Here is a 21710-nt window from a genome sequence, read left to right as displayed (position 1 = left end):
AAGATTAAGCAAGTAAAGATTTAAACAGGAAAATAAATAAACCAAAATGTAAAAATAGATTCACAAATAATGATTTTTTTAAAATAGTTCCCGACAATGGCGCTAAAAACTTGGAACGACGAAAATGTGAAACTGTACACAATCGCAACAAGTAATAAAGTGACAAGTAAATGTCGAGTTATCATACCCACAAGGACTGTAAAAAAGAATATTTATGAAATCAATGTTAAAACACTTTGGTGATGGAAAATATTTTGGTTTAAAGATGATTAAAAGCTAAAGGTTAAAAACTAAGTAAAAAAATTAAAAATAAAAAGGTTCTAATGCATGATTTCAAATAAGGCTTAATCAAGATGATATAATTGTGTTGGATTAATTACATTCCTTTAACTTAGAATTATTAAACTTATGTTTATACTGCTACGAACAAATTCACGGCAACTCGGTAATTTGCTAACTACTGCTCATACATACTTATTAAATTAATCAATCTCTTGAACATTTTTCAATGTCAATCCAAGCGATTAATCAACCTTCACAAGCATATAAAAGATCAAGTGAGGTAACAGAGTATTTCTACCTTAAAACAGTTTAATCACAATAATCTTGCAAGTTATGCAAGGCATATGTATCGCCAAATACAATGCTAAATTAACTTCAGCTACCTAGAAGAATAAACATGCACTGATTAAGTCTTATGTCGATTAATTACAATTGCAATATGATTTAATAATTAATTCATTAGTTATCTAACAATTAATATTGCAAGAATAACTTAGGCGTGATTTTACTTAATCAAGCATCTTACTGAGGCCTATAACAGCACAAACACAATTTCGATAATTCAAGTAGACAAAATATAATCAACCTAACACAGATTATATTCAACCTAGATTGATTAAAATAAACATTTCAATAGCATAAATATTCATAAAAATGTTTGTCAAACAATAACAAAATTTAAAGAGATAGGGAACAAGAAGCAAATCCGGTATTTCTCCGTGGCTTAACTGATTTCTCCATTCTTCGTTCTCCGTTGTCCTCGGCTATCAAGGTGGCTCATGAACACTTTAATTGCTGCTCAACAATGGCTGATGAGGACCTCTTTCCCAAGAGAAGAAATCGGCACTTGAACAAAAGGGAAAATGGGAATGAAAAGTTGAGAGGAAGTGAGAGAGGAGAAGAGAGAATGAGAGTGTGAGGGATGATTTGAATGATCAGCAATGGGTGGCTTTTATAGCGGATTGTGGCTGTTAAAAATAGAAAATTCCATCAGCCAAAGAGACCCCCCTTGGTTGGCCACACACATGGCAAAGTTGAGAGATTCGACTTTGCTAAAAATAGCCTAGGGCAAATCCATAAAGCCTCATTTTTTGGAAGGGTTTGAATGCAAGGTTGAAAGTTCTTCAAGAGATTCTTTGCAATCTTATTTAGTTAGCTAAAATGCTGATTTGGGTCAGCATATGGACAGTTCTGGTCAGCCCAATTGGTGGCTGGTTCGGTTCATTAGATTCTGTTCAACCAATGCAGTTGAACTGGACCCTTTTTTCCATAATTAATTAATAATAATTTATTTAGCCCAAATTAAATTGGGAATAAATTAAAATTAATTATATTATAAATTAACACACATTTTTGGACCATCTTAGACTGGAAATAAATTTTCCTTGATGCTTCAAATTGCTTCTCGGTTTTATTCTTCGAGCATTGTCTACCGAGCCAATTTTTGCCCTTTTTGCGAATCTGTCGAAAATAGTCGAAATTAATCAAAATTAACTATAAAATTAATTAAAATTCATCATGTTCATATTTTTAACATAATTTAATTATTTTATAATATTTAATTTTTTTGACAAGAATTTAACCGAAATAGCATGATTTTAAGTTAAAAATGGCATGTAAAAACACATAAATTTTCGTGTTTCCACATACCAACTATGGGGTTGGTCATCTTTCGAGCATAAGCCTCCACTTAAATCATAGCACATGAGTTGCATACACATGGTCAGTGACTAACTCAGGATTTAGGTAAATCACACCATGAACGTCACAAGTGAGTTAAATTTACAAACGAATTCGGAATTAATTCATCTTGGGTCTGGTCCAATGTATCATTCTACCAATGAATACATCTATGTTTTTACTCATGGAGTCAATTGCTCCATTAGCCATGACTAGCCATCTCCCCAATTAGAAGTGTAGATGACATATTAATCCTTCTTAGTATTTGAATGAAATGCTTACTTTGATTCTTTTACGAGATTACGAACTCATTTAGATTACCTATTGAAATAAGTTGTCTTTCTCGCAATGTAAACGTTATTTACAATGGCACTTATCATCAATTTGAACTTTAGACAATGAATGAGCTAATATTTGCTCATCACAATTTCGCTATGGATGCAAAATATAAAAGACATAAATACAAAAGACATAATAGTGAAATATGAAATTAAATTTATTTATTTATTCATCGTTCAAATAAATAGCAAACAATTACATGTTTACTAAAATGTGGGTACATTTCCCAACAATCTCCCACTTGCCCTAGTGAAGTAAATGTGTCATGTTTTACATTCCCATATCCTTCATGTGTTTGTTAAAACTCCTACTTATAAAAGTCTTAGTAAATGGATCTGCAAGGTTATTTCCAGAAGCTAATTTCATCACATCTACAATTCCTTCATCTATTTTTTCTCGTATCAATTGATACTTTCGATCAATGTGTTTCATCCTCGTGTGACTTCTCATTTCCTTGGTATTTGCTATTGCATCATTGTTACCACAATAAAGTGTTATAGCTTTTTCCATACCAAGAATAACTTTAAGTTCAGTTAAGAACTTTCGAAGCCATATTGCTTCTTTCGTTGCCTTAGAAGTAGCCATATACTTGGCCTCCATAGTAAAGTCAACAGTGCAAGTTTATTTTACACTTCTCCATACTGTGGCTCCATGCCCTAGAATGAATACATTTTTCGAATTTGATTTCATCAAATTTTTACAGGTTTGGAAGTTTGAGTCTGTATATCCAACAGGAGTAAGGTCCTCCTAGAATACACAAGCATATAATCCCTGATTATTTTAAGATACTTTAATATATGTTGTATAGCTTGCCAATGCCTGAGACCTGGATTTCCTTGATATCGAATAACCATTCCTACTGCAAAACAGATATCTAGATCTGTACAAAGCATCACATACATAAGGCTTCTAACTGCCGAAGCATATGAAACCTTACTCATATGCTATCTTTCTTCTGTTGTCTTAAGGTAGTTATCTAAAGAAAGATGAAAACCTGATGCAATTGGCTAAATGTCAGACTTTGCATCGGTCATTGTAAAACATTCCAATACCTTATCTATGTATGAAGCTTGAGATAGTGCTATCATTTTATTCTTTTGAACCCTAAGGATTCAAATTCCAAGAATATAACTAGCTTCACCTAAGTCCTTTATGCTAAACTATTGAGCTAACGACAGTTTAACCGATGACAATTCTCCTACATCGTTTTTGATAAGTAAAATATCATCGACATACAAAACGAGGAAGATTACCTTTTTTTTCCTTTATACGCTTATAGACACAAGGTTCATTAGTGTTTTGCTCAAATCCAAAAGTTTTGATCGTTTGATTAAGTCTTTTATTCCATCAGTGGGGCACTTGCTTAAGCTTATAAATGGATCTTGGTAGTTTGCAAACTTTCTTCTCCTTTCTTTTGACAACATAGATAGTGGGTTGAGCCATGTAAATGGTCTCATCAAGATAGCTTTTCAAGAATGTTTTTCTTAACATCCATTTGCCAATTCTTGTAATCGAGAGCAGTGACAATGGATAAGAGTACGCGGATGGACTTGAGCATAGCTACCAGAGAGAAGGTCTCATAGTAATTGATGCCTTTTTTCTATGTGTAGCCTTTCCCTACAAGTCTAGCTTTGTGTGTTTCCACTTTTCCTTCCGTATTTCTCTTCTTATTATATATCCATTTATGCCTTATGGGTTCAATCTCAACCGGTAAGTCTACAAGTTCCCACATTGTATTGGATTTCATATAATCCATCTCGGCATCCATGACCTGTTTCTAGAGCTTGGAATCAACATCCTGCATAGCCTCTTCATAAGTGAGTGGATCATCATCCTCATGATTGGATTCCTTATTATAAATACTACAATCATAGATGAGAAAATTCAGTTTCTAAGAAACTCTCCCACTACGACAGATTCCCCTATGTTGTTGATCGTTTGTAGGTTTTACTATAACTTTCTTGAGAAATGAACTTCGTGATTGTTCTACCACTCCCAAAACTTCCTCGAGTACTATTTACTTCAAGGCTTAAAGTTATCCATGTAACTTTCCTCGAGGAAAGTAGCATGAGTAGAAACTTTAATCATATTATCGTTTGAATTATAAAATAATATGTTGTGCGGAAGCGTGTAAAAGAGTAAAATTATTGTACTAAAAAATCACACTAAGTTCAATTCCCAGGAAAAAGAGGTGGATCACAAGGATCGCTTAAGTACCAGGTCTTTCCTAGCCAGAATATCCCTCAATCGTAATTTAATAGCACAATAAATCACTACAATCACACTCACAATTCATGCAGAATAATACAATAAAGAACACAAGAATTTAACGAGGTTCAGCAAATTTCGCCTACGTCCTCGGGCACTACCAAATATATTTCACTCCAAAATACAAGTGAGAATTTACAAAGAGAGAGAGAGAAAACAATGCCTTAAGTAGAGAATGGCAAATTTGAGATACAGGATGAGAGATGGTCATGCTTATTTATAGTTGAGGTTCAGGGATCAACTTGCAAAGTCACTTTACAATTAGGGACCATATATTGCAAATATCTCAGATTTTATTATGCCAATATCTCGGTACCCATATCTTTGACTTTCCAATATTTGATACCCATATCTTTGACTTTCTATTATTTGATACCCATATCTTTGATTTTCCATAAATATGGATAATTCCCAATAATCTCCACCTTGAGGATTTGATTCGAGTAATCTTATCTTCACACAATTCTCTCTGCCTTTGTCAACAACACTTGATAGTGCCTTCTTCAACTGTTAAACATGCAGAATATTGATCAAGTTCAAACAATTTTCGAACTTGATTGCTGTTACCACCTTGGTCATCATATCTGCGGGATTATCTGCAGTCTTAATCTTCTGAAGGTGAATTTTCCACTCATCAATAATTTCCCACACAAGATGGAAACGTACGTCGATATGCTTTGTACGTGCATGATAGACTTGATTCTTTGCTAAATGAATAGCACTTTGACTATCACAATACACATTAATATGCTCCTGAACCAATCCCAAGGTTTTAACCATACCTTGTAACCAAATAGCTTCCTTTACAGCCTCTGTTACAGCCATGTATTCAGCTTCTGTGGTTGACAACACAACTGTAGACTGCAGTGTAGACTTCTAACTTATTGGTCCTCTAGCAAGAGTAAACACATAACCAGTGGTTGATCTCTATTTGTCTAAATCACCGGCATAATCAGAATCAACGTACCCAACAACACCTTTACCAAGTGTAGTATCCTGCTTGAACAGTAATCCAATATCCATGGTCTTATGAATATACCGTAGAATCCATTTCACAGCTTGCCAATGTCCTTTTCTAGGATTATGCATATACCTGCTCACTATCCTAACTGCCTGTGAAATGTCGGGTCTTGTACACACCATTGCATACATCAAGCTACCTACTGCATTAGAATACGAAACTTGTAACATGTATTCTTGTTCCGTAATTGTCGAAGGAGATAGTTGTCCAGAAAGATTGAAATGAGAAGCCAACGGGGTACTTACAGCTTTAGTCTGCTCGTTCATGCCAAACTTCTGTAGTATCTTCTTTAAATATTGCTTCTGAGACAAACTAACTCTGCCATGAGCTCTATCCCTACATATTTCTATGCCAAGGATCTTCTTAGCTTCACCTAGATCTTTCATCTCAAACTCAAGGTTGAGTTGAGTCTTCAATCTCTCAATTTCAACTTTACTCTTAGATGCTATCAACATATCATCAACATATAAGAGCAAGTATACGAAAAATCCTTCTTGTAGCTTCTGAAAATACACGCAATGATCAAATTTACTTCTTGTATACCTTTTCCCTTTCATGAACTGATCAAATCGCTTGTACCACTGCCTCGGAGATTGTTTCAATCCATAAAGTGACTTTGTCAGTTTGCAAACCCAATTTTTTTATCAGCAACCTTGAATCCATCTGGTTGAGTCATATAGATTTCCTCTTCCAAATCACCGTGTAAAAATGCGGTCTTCACATCGAGCTGAACTAGTTCAAGATCATATTGCGCAACCAAGGCTAGCAAAATCCGAATAGACGAATGCTTCACAACTGGAGAAAATACTTCATTGTAGTCTATTCCTTATTTCTGAGCGTAACCCTTTGTTACTAATCTAGCCTTGTATCGAACTTCATTTTTATCAAGAAATCCTTCCTTCTTTGCATATACCCATTTGCATCCAATTGCCTTCTTTCCTTTGGGTAGTGTCACCAACTCTCAAGTCCTATTTTTATGAAGAGACTGCATTTCTTCATTCATAGCTTGCTTCCACTTTACACCATCAGGGTTACTTCTTGGTTCTATGTAAGTAGAAGGAACATCATCATCTGCAATTGGAAGTGCATAGGCCACCATATCATCAAAGCGAGCAGGTATACGAATCTCTCTTCTTGGCCTTCTATATGCAATTGAATCATGTTACTGTAGAAGTTCTTGGGTCGAAACTTCTTCATCATTTGTTCCTTCAATATTAGCTGGATCATCATTAACCTTTTCAAGCTCCACCTGCTGCAAAGTGCCACTGGTTGTGTTATCCTTTTGTGAATCATTGTTCTTCATCATGGTTGATTCATCAAAAGTCACATCTCTACTGAAAATAATTTTCCTTGTATCAGGACACCAGAGACGGTATCCTTTTACTCCACCAATTATACCCATGAATAATGCTTTCTTTGCTCTTGAGTCTAACTTAGATTCTTTTACATGATAATATGCAGTGGAACCAAAAACATGTAAAGAATCATAATCAGTAGCAGGTTTACCAGCCCACCTCTCCATAGGAGTTTTTCCATTTATTGCAGCTGATGGCAACAAATTAATTAGATGGCACGCATATGTAACTGCCTCAGCCCAAAATTCTTTACCCAATCCAGCATTGGACAACATACATCGAACTTTCTCCAGTATAGTCCGATTCATACGCTCTGCCACCCCATTCTGTTGTGGTGTATCTCGAACAGTGAAGTGTCGTACAATGCCTTCATTGTGACACACTTGTAGAAATGGATCATTCTTGTACTCAGTATCATTGTCTGATCTAAGTCGTTTGACTTTTCGACCAATCTGGGTCTCCACCATATTCTTCCATTTCAGAAATACATCCAAAACTTCATTTTTCCTTTTCATTAGATACACCCATACTTTTCTTGAATAATCATCAACAAAAGTAACAAAATAGTGCATACCTCCCAAAGAAGCCACTTTAGTAGGTCCCCACACATCACTGTGAACGTAGTCCAGAATTCCTTTTGTATTGTGAATTGCTGAACCAAATTTTATCCTCATCTGCTTCCCAGAACACAATGTTCACAGAATTCCAATTTGCAAGAATTTTCACCTTTCAACAAGCCTTGCTTTGCCAAACTTTGCAAAGCTTTTTCACCAGCATGTCCCAATTGCATATGCCATAACCTAGTAGCCTCTGAATCTGCATCTTTCGTAGAAGCTGTTGATGTTGATCCAATAACTGTACTTCCATTTAAATAGTACAGATTATTCCTTCTTGTGCCTTTCATCACCGTCAATACCCCAGCTACTACCTTTAGTAATCCATCTCTCAAAGTGATTGTGAACCCTTTAGATTCTAGGACCCCTAATGAGATAAGATTTTTTTTCAAGCTAGGTATGTAGCGAACATCTGTCAAGACTTGAATTGAGCCGTCGTGATTCTTCAATTGGATTGTACCTACTCCCATTTTCTTACAAGCGCTATCATTGCCCATAAAAACAACTCCACCTTCTAGTTCTTTAAGACTAGAAAACCAGTCCTTATTAGGACACATATGGTAAGTACATCCCGGATCCAAAATCCACTCATCTGTATGACATGCCATTGCCATGCCAACCAAGCTAAAGTCTGACTCCTCATCATGCTCCGCTACACATGCATCAGAAATAGCTTTACCCTTTTGTAACTTAGGACAATTCTTTTTCCAATGCCCTTTCTCACGACAAAAAGCACATTCATCTTTGGCAGGTCTCCCTTTGGACTTACTCCTTCTACTAGATTTGTTGCTGCGCGAACGACCTCTTACTGTTAAGACTTTTGTAGTTGTATCTCTGTGATCTTTTTTATCTTTCTTTCGAGTCTCAGATCTATACAATGCACTACAGACTGCATCAAATGTGATTGTATCCTTCCCATGAAGCAATGTGGTGGTAAGATGATCATATTCATCAGGAAGAGAATTCAACAACAGTAATGCCTTGTCTTCATCTTCAAATTTCTCATCCAAATTTAGCAAGTCTGCTAAAATTTTATTGAATGAGTTCACATGGTCATTCATCGACATACCGGGTGCATAAGTGAATTGATAAAGTTTCTTTTTCATATAAAGCCTATTTTCAAGACTTTTTGTTGGAAACTTTTCTTCCAATGTATCCCACAACTTCTTCGCTGATGTCTCCTTCATGACAGAGTACTTCTGCTCTTTGGCCAAACATAGGCGAATTGTTCCACATGCCTGTCTATTGATCTTGGCCCACTCCTTGTCATCCATCTTGTCAGGTTTTTCTTCAAGGGCTATATCCAGCTCTTGCTGACATAAGACATCTAGGATCTCACATTGCCACATACCAAAATTATTGGTACCATCAAATTTCTCTACTTCAAATTTCGCATTGGTCACAGTAGTCTTTGTTGATGACGATGCCTTTTCCATTTTTTCTCCTCAATCCCAACTACAGTACGTGAACAGTGCTGTGAACGATTGTATTCCCCAAGTACGAATCTAGCTCTGATACCAATTGTTGTGCGGAAGCGTGTAAAAGAGTAAAATTATTGTACTAAAAAATCACACTAAGTTCAATTCCCAGGAAAGAGAGGTGGATCACAAGGATCGCTTAAGTACCAGGTCTTTCCTAGCCAGAATGTCCCTCAATCGTAATTTAATAGCACAATAAATCACTACAATCACACTAACAATTCATGTAGAATAATACAATAAAGAACACAAGAATTTAACGAGATTCAGCAAATTTTGCCTACGTCCTCGGGCACTACCAAATATATTTCACTCCAAAATACAAGTGAGAATTTACAAAGAGAGAGAGAGAAAACAATGCCTTAAGTAAAGAATGGCAAGTTTGAGATACAGAATGAGAGATGGTCATGCTTATTTATAGTTGAGGTTCGGGGATCAACCTGCAAAGTCACTTTACAATTAGGGACCATATATTGCAAATATCTCAGATTTTATTATGCCAATATCTCGGTACCCATCTCTTTGACTTTCTAATATTTGATACCCATATCTTTGACTTTCCAATATTTGATACCCATATCTTTGACTTTCTATTATTTGATACCCATATCTTTGATTTTCGATAAATATGGATAATTCCCAATATAATCCTCCGTTTGTTCTTTTTGGATATCCTACAAACAAGCATAATTTTGTCTGTGCATCCAAATTCTTTGCATCTTTATCCAGAAAATGTGCTGAACAACCCCATATTCTAAAGTGATTTAGAGCGGGTTTCCTTCCATGCCACAGTTCATAAGGTGTCTTAAAGAAAACTTCATTGGCATATCATTCAGAATATAACAAGCCCTTTGTATTGTTATCTCTAGAAGGAATTATGAAGTTGTGAATAGTTTAACATTGAACGAACCATGTCAAGCAAGGTTCTATTCCTTCTCTCAGCTATGCCATTCTGCTGTGGAAAGCCCAACGTAATCAATTGTGATAAAATCTCATTCTCTATGAGGTATCCTAAGAACTCATCGGAAAAATATTTCCTACCTCGATCAAACCAAAGTTTCTTTATGGATAAACCTAATTGCTTTTCCACTTCCGGACGAAACTCTTAAAATTTATCAAAGGTTCTACTTTTGTGGTGCATTAGATACACATATCTATATCAAGAATAGTCATCGATAAAAGTCACATAATAATCGTAACTTCCTTGGGCACTGATGTTCATGGGGCCATATACATTAGTGTGCACAAGTTCTAAAGGTTGGTTGGCCCTTATACCTTTCGCATTAAAAGACCTCTTAGTTATTTTACCTTCCAAGCAAGATTCACATTGTGGAAGACTAACTTCCTTAAGCATACTTAAGGGACCATCTTTCACAAGTCTAGTGATTTTTTCTTAACTTAATATGACCAAGTCTTAAGTGTCATAGGTACCCCTCATTAGAGTGAGAAGTTTTAAGCTTTTTACTCACTATTTCAGTTTGAAGCATCGAGTAGTTACTTGGTTTGATAAAATAGAGATTGTTTTCCATCCATCCATTATAGATTAAAGAATGATTTTTGTGAATAGTAATCCCTTTATTGATGTCACGGTATAATCGTCATAAAATAAACATGCTACAAAAATTAAATTCCTCTGAAAATGTGGTACATAAAACACGTTCTTTAAAACAATCTTGAAATACCCTTAACCCGTATCCGTTGTCAGAATATTATTACAGAACATTACCGTAAAAACATAACTCAAATCATTCATTTCCAACATTTCATAATCATTGCAAAATCCAATCAAACACATACATAACGTCCCTTTCTTGAGCCCTTGAGGCCTTAGAAACACTTTAGAAACGATCCGAGACTAAATCGGAAACATTTAAAACTTCTTAGAAAAAGATGGAAAAATTCACACTGCAAAGGTCACACTGCTCAGACACACGCCAGTGTCTCAGGCCGTATAGACATTCAAAGTAGGGACACATGACCGTGTTCTAGCCCGTGTCCGTGCCTGTGTTTGTGCCCGTGTAACTGTCTGACTTAGGTCACACGGCCAAGCCACATGACCGTGTGCTAGGCTGTGTAACTCTCGAAATGCAAACTTTAAAAACCTACAGGGGACACACAGCTGTGTCTCATGGCCATGTGTCACACACGGCTGAGACACACGTCCATGTCTTAGGTCGTGTAGACAAGAAATAAGTCAATTTCAAGTCATTGCTTTTACCCATTTCAAGCTCACACCAACAGGACATTTGCACATATAGTCAAGCTTTCAAACAAACCAAAGCATGCATATTAATACCAATTCATTAGGTCATTTATCCTTACAACCAATATGCCATATAGGCACCTCAAATGAAAACATACAATTTATCTAAACATATATATGTACTTAACACATTCCATTCATCAAGACTTAATTCATTTTTCATTTCAAAACTTATCATAGATTGAACACATTTATACTATTACAATTAGTTTATATTTACCTAAAAGCATAACTCCACTTAGACTTATATACAAACATGGTCATTCCAAACATACCTAAACATGTGCATGTTTAAGCATACCATACTTGGCTTATACCATGTCAATATAACTTATCATTTGAATCATTATTTACATGCATCTCAAATACACATATACCTAACTTAAATATATATATGACCATAACTCATTCATATATATATTTAGCTTAATTTCATATCAAGTTATACAATAATTGACCACAAGCCAAATTCACATTAAACATACCAAATGGATCATAATTCAACCAATTATACTTTACTAAATTCCATATCAAATCATGACCTAAATGATAATTTTGAAAACATGCCAACACTTACCACTTTGGTCATAAAAACTATGCATCAATTTGATCATATAAACACCATTCATTAAGCATTAAAGTGCAAAAAGCACACCAACCATCAAGACATCAAAATAACATAAGTTTCACAAATTCGTAGCAATATTACATGCCAATATCATCAACTAAACATTAGACATAGTCCACTTATACATGTCATTATAACCATGACCAAAGCATCAAAATCTACTGATAAAATTGATGGATAGTGTGATGGATCTTTGACTAGCTTTCAACCCGATCGAACTTTCGGTAATCTATAAAGTAAAAGAAAATAACTACGTAAGCAATGAATGTTCAGCAAGTTCATATAAACTTAAGCATAGCACTCCATATCAATAATGAACACTATAGGTTAAATATAAACCTATACCAATGCCTAAAGACTTATCAAACCATAATCATCAACTCACAAATAAATAAGTTCATTATTGTCGCATGTTTATTGACCATTCATAACATGATAAGATTTCATGAGACATAGTATATAATCATCAACCTTTTTATAAGATTATATATCTTTTACTTATTTACTATCCGTTCTGTTCCCAATGCTTATCATAAGCCTAAACAACATTATTAATTCTCGATTCAGTGTATTTATCCATGACATAGGTAGATTCATCCATAACATAAACAAATTGCTCACATACAATTACTTCATTTATCACATTACAGCTTTTATAACATCATAACGCATCTCAATTATGTATGTAGTAGGCCAATTTAGCCCAGGCTCACAAAAAAAACCCAAAATAATAAAACAAAGTCCAAGTCTAGTACAAAATTATATCATTTGGTCTGATCGGAATGGCCCATTACTTGAAAAGTTTGAAGGTCCAGCTTATGGAAACATAATCTTCAAGGATATGCAATCTTAGATATGATATGTAATCTTAGAAGATATGATTTTGTAATTTTAGAGATTTAATTTGTAGATACCCTTTAATCTTAGCCGTTGATGTAATCGATCTGTACCGTTGGATTTGGGGAGGCTCAACTATAAATAGAGGCCTATCCCTTCATTGTAGAGGGGGAGTTGGGAGTAATAATAATTCTTAAGAGTGTTCACTCAAATTTCTCTCTCTTGCATTCTTATTTTCTGTGGCTTGTTCTTATTTTGTTGATTTGTGTATAATTTATTTATTGATTTGTATATTGTTGATTTCAAATCTCTTTTTCCGTTATTATTCATTTTCAAATTCATTATTTTCAATTTTTTTACATTTTATTTTGCCTTATAATTTTTTTATTTTATACTCTTTGTTTTAAATTCATTGGTCTTTGATTATTGATGCTATTTAATCATCTATTTGTTATTTTATTTTATTTATTAAATTAATTATTTTAATATTATTAATACTATTATGTGACATCATTAATCTTGTAACATTATTATTATTACTTATTATGATTATTTTTTTTATATTCATGCGCATGCATCGTTTTTATGTAATATATATTGTTTTATATATAGTATACGTATGCTTATATATATTTTATACATATGTTTTTATTTTTATTTTACTTCCTAACTTTTATATACATATATATACTTTTATATTTAGTTTCAATTTTTTTTTACTTTTGTATATATGTACATGTATGTATTTATATATTTTTCTTTGTTTTCATAAATGCATTATATATATTTTGTTATAAATTCTATAGTCCAAAATTTTATATGTAAACCCATGTGTATGTCTTTTATTCTTTATAATTTCAATATATATATTACGTACCTTTTATTCTTTATATTTTTCATTTTTTATTGATTTATGTTTTCATTTACACTTTAAAATTTTTTTTATTTATTTCGCTCATTTATTTGATACTTTGCATGTCATTGTTTATTTTTTTTTCTTATTTATATTTATATTATTTCTATACCATTGTTGCATTTATTATTTCTATTTGTTAAAGCGACATCTATACATACATCCAATGAAACATTATATCGTTTTTTTACTCGAATTTATAAAATAGAAAACTTCGAAAATAAAGACAATACTCGAATTTAGACTCTTCGAAAAGATTGAGCCCTAACGTATTGGGTTCTAATTTTCTTCGTTGAATCTAATTATCGAGAATGCCCTTTAAACAAACAAAATAAAAATCTTGTCGTCGGAAATTCAATATGTTGGGTCCTAATGCATTGGATATGACGTGTTGATTTCTTGAGATAAAGATTTTTTCTAAAAATTAATAAAGGAAATGTTCAATGATTAGGATTTTGAGAAATTGTGCCCTAATGTATTGCGCTGCGATTTCTTCATAAATCCTAAACAATTGAATATTCTTTTAAATTTTATTACACGGGCCTTTTGGACAAACTCATCTTGAAAAACTAAAATATCGTGCCCTAACGCATTGGGTGTGACATTTTCTTTTTCAAAATGAGAGAGTCTTAATAAATAACTTAATTTAATTAAGTATTGTATTTTTCAACTCTCGACATTAAGACATTTATTAATCAACTTGGTACCAATTTTTGGGCGTTACGGGGGTGCTAATCCTTCCTCGTACGTAACTGACTCCTGAACCCGTTTTTCTAAAACTCGTAGACCAAAGTCGTTTTTAGGTGGTCCAATCACACCTTAATAAAAGATTGGTGGCGACTCCAATTTTCATCGACAACTAATTTTTGTTTTTTTCCAAAATAAAAATGGTTTCGACAACTTGGCGACTCCACTGGGGAATAAAATAAGAGAGTCGAGCCACAAAGTTGATTAATTTCTATCTTATGGTCGAAAAATAAATCTTAAAATTTCATAAGATCCTTTTGCATTCATCATTTTCTTGCTTAATCGATCTAAGTATTTTAGTTATTTTTGCATTATACATGAGTTGAATGATTTTACCCTCTAGGTGGGAGTGAGAAGCTAGTCCTTCGTGAGATTTTCACCTCCGCATAGGATAGTGGATCGCTTTCGGGATACATTCGTACCTATGCCTCCGTGAGTTCTACGTCTCTGCATAGTCATAGGGAAATGTATTCCCCTGGATCGAACTCGGTTTGTATGAGCCTATAATGGGTGAGGATTGAGGAATCTACTAGTTCAGGTACCTCTACTTTAGAAACCAAACCACATATAGTGAACCTTAGGAACTTGCCCTAGGTAGAGCTATGCCAAACTCCTAGTGGTCACCCGAATAGGTGTTCTACTTATTCTTGCTTGCTTTAGCTTTGTACTAACCTGTTTTCTTTTTTGTTGTGATTGCATTGCATTTTCATCATAAAAAAGAGGTGTTGATTCATGTTCAGTTGCTAAATAGAGAGCTTTTCATAGGAAAATGAGTTTCTTGATAAAGTGGATGACAATACGGTTGTCTGAATATGGTCCAAGAAAATGTGATAAGAGAAGGATGATAGTTTAATGGAGGACTACACGACTATGGCTCTATTGCCCAAGGATTCAAGATGAAAAAGATTATTCGAGAGCCGCTGAACTTTCTTAAAGAGAAGCCAACGAACATCACGAGGATAAGTGAGTAACAGATTGCGGCCCGGATCAAGCAAAAAGGAGATAGAAGAGACGTCCTTTTTGAAGAGTTCGTGAGATTTATCTTAACGCTCGAATGAAGAAGAGGATCGAATGTCTCTGCCTATGAGGGCAAGGCCGTATAAATATCCATTTTATGTAAAGAGATATGTTTTCTAGAAAAGTTGTTCTAATAGAATTGAATCAGAATCAATGCCTCTCTTCTTTTGCATTCATGGCATTCATTGCATACATGCATTAGCTTTGCATTGCATCATATACATCTCACAAAATGATCTTATAAATTTTGGTAGTTATCCTAGAATATCGGTACACAAGGAAAAACAAAGTAATGGACCAAATATTGGAAAAGCTTAAACAATTCCAAAAAGAAATGCAGGATCAACTTCAACAGCAAATGAAAGAGCAATTCAAGAAGATTCAGCAGAATATGATAGACAAAATGACGGAATCCCAAGGGGGCATGATGACATAGTTAACACGACTGTTGATTGACAGAAAGGATAAAGGAAATAGCCCTGTGGCTAATGCCGAAGAGGAAGGTAATGATGGACCCCAGTATCCCTTAGGCTTTACTCCTCCACGTCTACAAGCCCAAGCTGAAGTATACCCATTCAAATCTTCTGGACCTCAGTAGTTTCAGGCTGACTCTTCAAGGCCAATAAATTTTCAAGCTAGATCAGGCTCTAACCCCGGAGACAACCTTGTTAATCCTGCTATCCCTGACTTCGATGAAACAGCTGAAAAAGAGAAAATAAAGGATGAATTGCCAAAACAGCTAGAAGAGAAGTATAAATGGCTGGAAGAAAAATTTAGAGTGATGGAAAGTACTGAGAGCTACTATGGGATTGATGTTAAAGGATTGAGCTTGGTTCCAAATTTAGTACTCCCTTACAAGTTCAAAATGCCAAAGTTTGAGAAGTACAATGGAACTAGTAGCTCCGAAGCTCATATTACTATGTTTTGTAGCCGGATGACTGGGTATGTTAACAATGACCAGCTGCTGATATATTGTTTCCAGGATAGCCTCACAGGGGCAGCATCCAAGTGGTACAATCAACTGAGTCGTACCAAGATTAATTCATGGAGAGATTTAGCACAGGCATTTGTAAACCAGTACAATCATGTAACCGACATGGTACCTGATAGAATCACTCTACAAAACATGGAAAAGAAGCCTGGTGAAAGTTTTAGGCAATACGCACAGAGGTGGAGGGAGGTTGCCGTCCAAGTTCAGCCATCTCTTCTCGAAAGAGAGATGACCATGCTTTTTGTTAACATATTGAAGGCCCCATTTGTCACACATATGTTAGGAAGTGCCACAAAAAGCTTTTCTGACATAATTATGAATGGTAAAATGATTGAAAATGCCATCAAAAGTGGAAGAATAGATGGTGGAGAGAGTAACAAAAGGTCAGTCTCAAGGAGAAAAGAAAATGAGATGAATAACATAGGTTATTCAAGATCACTTACTGTAAGTCATCTAGGTAAAGGGGTTGCTAGTCAACAAGGTTCATTGAGACAAGAATCTGGAATGAAACCAGGAACTGAGAAGCTCTAGTTCACACCAATTCCGATGTCCTATAAGGAGTTCTATCAAAGCTTGTTCGATGCGCACATTGTTGCCCTTTCCTACTTAAAACCTCCACAACCTCCGTATCCCAAGTGGTATGATGCGAACGCACAATGTGATTACCATGCGGGAATTACGGGGCACTCAATAGAAAATTGCATTACCTTCAAAAAGCTAGTTGAAAAATTCATCAACATGGGTATTGTCAAGTTGGATGACTCATCTAATAAGGCTGCTACCCAATCGTGATTGATAATGGGGTAAGTAAATGCAATATATGAAGAGGTGTTGGGAAGTGTTCACATCAATGACATATAGGAAGACACAAATGAAAGGGGACCTTGTTAGATATTCGCCCTTATAAACTTGGGAGTGTTCTAAATAACTGGACTGCAGAAGAAATCTCTGTAGTTTTTAGAGCTTATTTTAAGTAATGTTCAGAACATTTTTGTTGTTTTTAGCCTAAAAATGATAGAAATTCCTTTTTGAAATAGGCTCATGTCTGAACGTCATTATTATAATGAAATACATCTTTGCATTCATTCTTTCATTCTTTTCGAATAATTATTCTTTCATTTTTTTAGATTTTCTTCCATATCATTCTTTTATTCATAATCATATTATACAAATAATAAATTCACATTTTTTGTATATTTTTTGGTACTTCTTGTGGGTACCCAGATATCAGTGACATGAGTGACGCTGCTACAAACTCAGAATCTCCTTTTGAGCAAGACATGTATTTAGAGGGATCTCATGACTTTGAAGATGACATAGATTGTAACTTATCTCCAGACTTGTTGATGATGGTAGAATAAGAGGAGTCTTACTTCATAAGGAATCATTAGAAATTTGAGCTTGGTGAAGATTAGAAATGACATGATAGCAAAGACGAAGTGAGACCTCATTGAGTTACTCCAAGAATTTAAAGATTTCTTCGTATGGTCATACCAGAATATGCTCAGGTTAAGCACTGACCTTGTGGTGCACTATCTTCCTGAAGAGAAGATTGTAAGCTGGTTCAGTAGAAGCTCAAGAGAATGAGGCCCACCCGATATCGTGCTAAGGATAAAAGAAAAAGTTAAAAAGTAATTTGATGCTGGGTATGGGTAGCCAACATTGTACTAGTCATTGAAAAAAGATGGAAAAATACGAATGTATATGGATTACAGGGATTTGAACAAAGCCAGTCCCAAAACTCATTGCTTTTCACACTTTAGTAGATAACATGGCATGTCACTCACTATTTTCCTTCACGGACGGCTTCTCTGGATACAATCAAATAAAGATAAACCCTGAAGATATGGGAAGGACCACATTCATCATCTTGCTATAAGGTATGGCCATTCGAGTCAAAGAATGCAGGGAGTGTTTGTCATAGCTTTGCCAATTTAAGTCAATCGCTACGCAATTTTGTTGGGTTTCATCCTAATTGAAGAGGAAGTTCCAAAGTTTATGTCATAGTTAAATTTCACCCTAAAAGGCTCTATGAAAGAAATCTGGTACCAAAGAAGATTTTTCGCATACAAGATAAAAGTGGAAGATCTTATGTGGGAGACTTTATCGAGAAAAACATTAGTTCCAATCAAAAGGGATAACAATGACTTGCCTAATCCTATGAGTTCAAGATCCAATTCAAAAAAAATCAAAAAAATAAAAAAAAAATCAAAATGAAAATGAAAATGAAAATGACAAAAAGAAAAAGAAAAAGGAGAGGCCAAGGTGAAAACCTGCAAAGGGCGCCTTGAGACCAAAGGAGATTTGAGTTGAAAACTCAAAAATGACGGCTTAAATATTGCTCGGAATGGGGCATGAGATGATCAGAGCAGTTTAAATTTTGATTAGATTGGGGTATATGATGATCTTGCTATACTTGAATCAACAAGAAAGGGTAAGCGACATCTTGGGGCATCGACAAAGCACTGTAGATCTCCTAAACACATGTCAAACTCAGATACACATTTGAGGCACCCAATTTTTGTACTATTGAATTTGTTGTTCTTGGAATACTTCATTCTTTTCCAAGATACACATTCCTAATCAATTTCTTTGTTATCCTTATTTACTATTTTAGATAATTTGTTCCTTTCGAGCTATGCTCAGAACTAACTTTATTCTTGTCTATTGTTATGACCTTTTTGCAAGCATGTTGCATTGGAATAATGATTAATGGACTAATAAAACTTTCACAAGGGAAGTTTTGCATATTACTTTAGAAATTTCTAAATAATACAGGAACCTAAAACAGGACTATTGTTTAGAACGCACTATGATTAAAGGTTGGAAATCTGAAAAGGAAGAGTATAAATTAGGACTTTCTCTTTGGATATTGTTGTCAAAAACATTGATTGAACAAAATGACAAGATGTCGTATTGATGACAAAGCTTAAATAAACAAGCAAGTAAGAGGTTTTCTCGAAGAAGAAAGCCTTCATTTGTGCATGAGCCTTTGGTACGATACCCTGGGAATGGTGTAAGGGACCAGAGATATTTAGATCTTGTATCCTTGAATTGTGATAGGAGTGGATTGAGGAAAAGCCATATATTTGTACCCTTGGGTTACAGTGGGAGAACGATGGTACAAATTTTGCGTCCTAGTGGATTGAACTTTGAGGTTTACAGTGGGGGCAATCTGACTAAGTGTTTCTTTGAAAACACCAGCTGAGCAGGAAGATGTTATAGCACGTCAGTGATAAAGCCTTAATAAAATTCGAGCAATGATAACTTAAGTGATAAAAAAGGATCATTCTCACAAAAAATAGCATTCTACACTCATACAAACACCATTCATACATGTCTAGTTAGGAGCATTTGATGCATTTTAATCATACCATCCTCATCTTAGGCATAATTCGGTTCATCATACAGGTCATGTTCCTCGGAGAACAGATCGGTGAAATCACAAAGCTTTATCTCCCTGGGCAACAGTGGAATATGTTGAAGATTGTAAATCCTATCTCCCTGGTCAGTAGTGGAATAGGTTGAAGATTGTAAGTCCTATCTCCCTGGTCAACAGTGGAATAGGTTGAAAATTGTGAGTCTTATCTCCTTGGTCAGCAGTAGAATAGGTTGAAGATTGTGAATCCTATCTCCCTGGTCAGTAGTGGAATAGGTTGAAGATTGTGAATCCTATCTCCTTGGTCAGCAGTGAAATAGGTTGAAGATTGTAAGATCTATCTCCCCAGTCAGCAGTTGGAATAGGTTGAAGATTGTGAATCCTTTCTCCCTGGTCAGCAGTGGAATAGGTTGAAGATTGTGAATCCTATCTCCCTAGTCAGCAATGGAATAGGTTGAAGATTGTGAATCCTATCTCCCTGGTCAGCAGTGGAATAGGTTGAAGATTGTGAATCCTATCACCCTAAGCACCAGTGGAGTAGGTTGAAAATAGCAGATCTTGTTTCCCTATATTGGCAACGAAGTAGATTGAAGATACCAGCCTTGTCTCCCTGAGCAGTAGTGGAGTAGGTTGAAAATAGCAGATCTTACCTTCCTGTACTGCCAGTGAAACAGATCGAAGATATCAGTCTTACCACCTTGACGTTACAATGGAAAAGATTGAAGCCACAACAGCAAATCTTATTTCCCTGACGTTGTAGCGGAAGAGATTGAAGCCACGACGGTGAATCTTATCTCCCTGGCGTTAAGGCTTGGATTAGCTGAAATGGAGCGGATTGAAGCTGTGGGCAGCGAATCCAATCCCTTTGGCATTACAGTGGAACAGATTGAAACCACCACGGCGAATCTTACTCCCTTGACGATGTAGTGGAATAGAATGAAGCTACGACGGTGAATCTCGTTTCCCCAACATTGCAATTAAAAAGATTGAAGCCGCAATGGCGAATCTTACTCCCCTGGCAGTGTAGTGGAACAGATTGAAGCTACGACGGCTAATCTTGTTTCTCTAACATTGCAATTAAAAAGATTGAAGCCACAACGGTGAATCTTCATTGCAATTAAAAAGATTGAAGCCACAACAGCGAATCTTACTCCCCTGGCGGTGTAGTGGAACAGATTGAAGCTACGACAGCAAATCTTGTTTCCCCAACATTGCAATTAAAAAGATTGAAGCCGCAACGACGAATCTTACTTCCCTGGCGGTGTAGTGGAACAGATTGAAGCTACGACGGCGAATCTTGTTTCCCCAACATTGCAATTTAAAAGACTGAAGATGGAGAATCTTATCTCCCTGAAGTTGCAATGGAGTAGATTAAAGCCAATAATCCTATCTCCCTGAAGTTGCAGTGGAGCAGATTAAAATCACAGATTTTATCTCTCTGAAGTTGCATAGAGCAGATCGCATCTAGTCTTATCTCTCTGAAGTTGCAGTGGAGCAGACTAAGTAAGCAAGTCTTATCCTCCTGAAGTTGCAGTGAGGCAGACTGAAGATGGCGAATCTTATCTCCCTGAAGTTGCAGTGGAGCAGATTAAAGCCAATAATCCTATCTCCCTGAAGTTGCAGTGGAGCGGATTAAAACCACAGATCTTATCTCTCTGAAGTTGCAGTAGAGTAGATCACATCGGGTCTTATCTCCCTGAAGTTGCAGTGGAGCAGACTCAAGAAAGCAGGTCTTATCCCCCTGAAATTACAGTGGGGCAGACTAAATAAACAAATCCTGTCTCCCTAAAGTTGTAGTGGAGTGGATTAGAGTGATGGATCTTATCTCTCTAAAATTACGGTAGAGCAGATCGCATCAAATTCATCTTTAAGTTGCAGCAGATCAAGTTGAAGCTATA

Source organism: Gossypium hirsutum, chromosome D11 (genome assembly GCF_007990345.1).
Source record: "Gossypium hirsutum isolate 1008001.06 chromosome D11, Gossypium_hirsutum_v2.1, whole genome shotgun sequence".
Classification (NCBI taxonomy): Eukaryota; Viridiplantae; Streptophyta; class Magnoliopsida; order Malvales; family Malvaceae; genus Gossypium; species Gossypium hirsutum.
The sequence above is the reverse complement of the archived record's forward strand: the minus strand, read 5'-3'. Positions refer to the sequence as shown.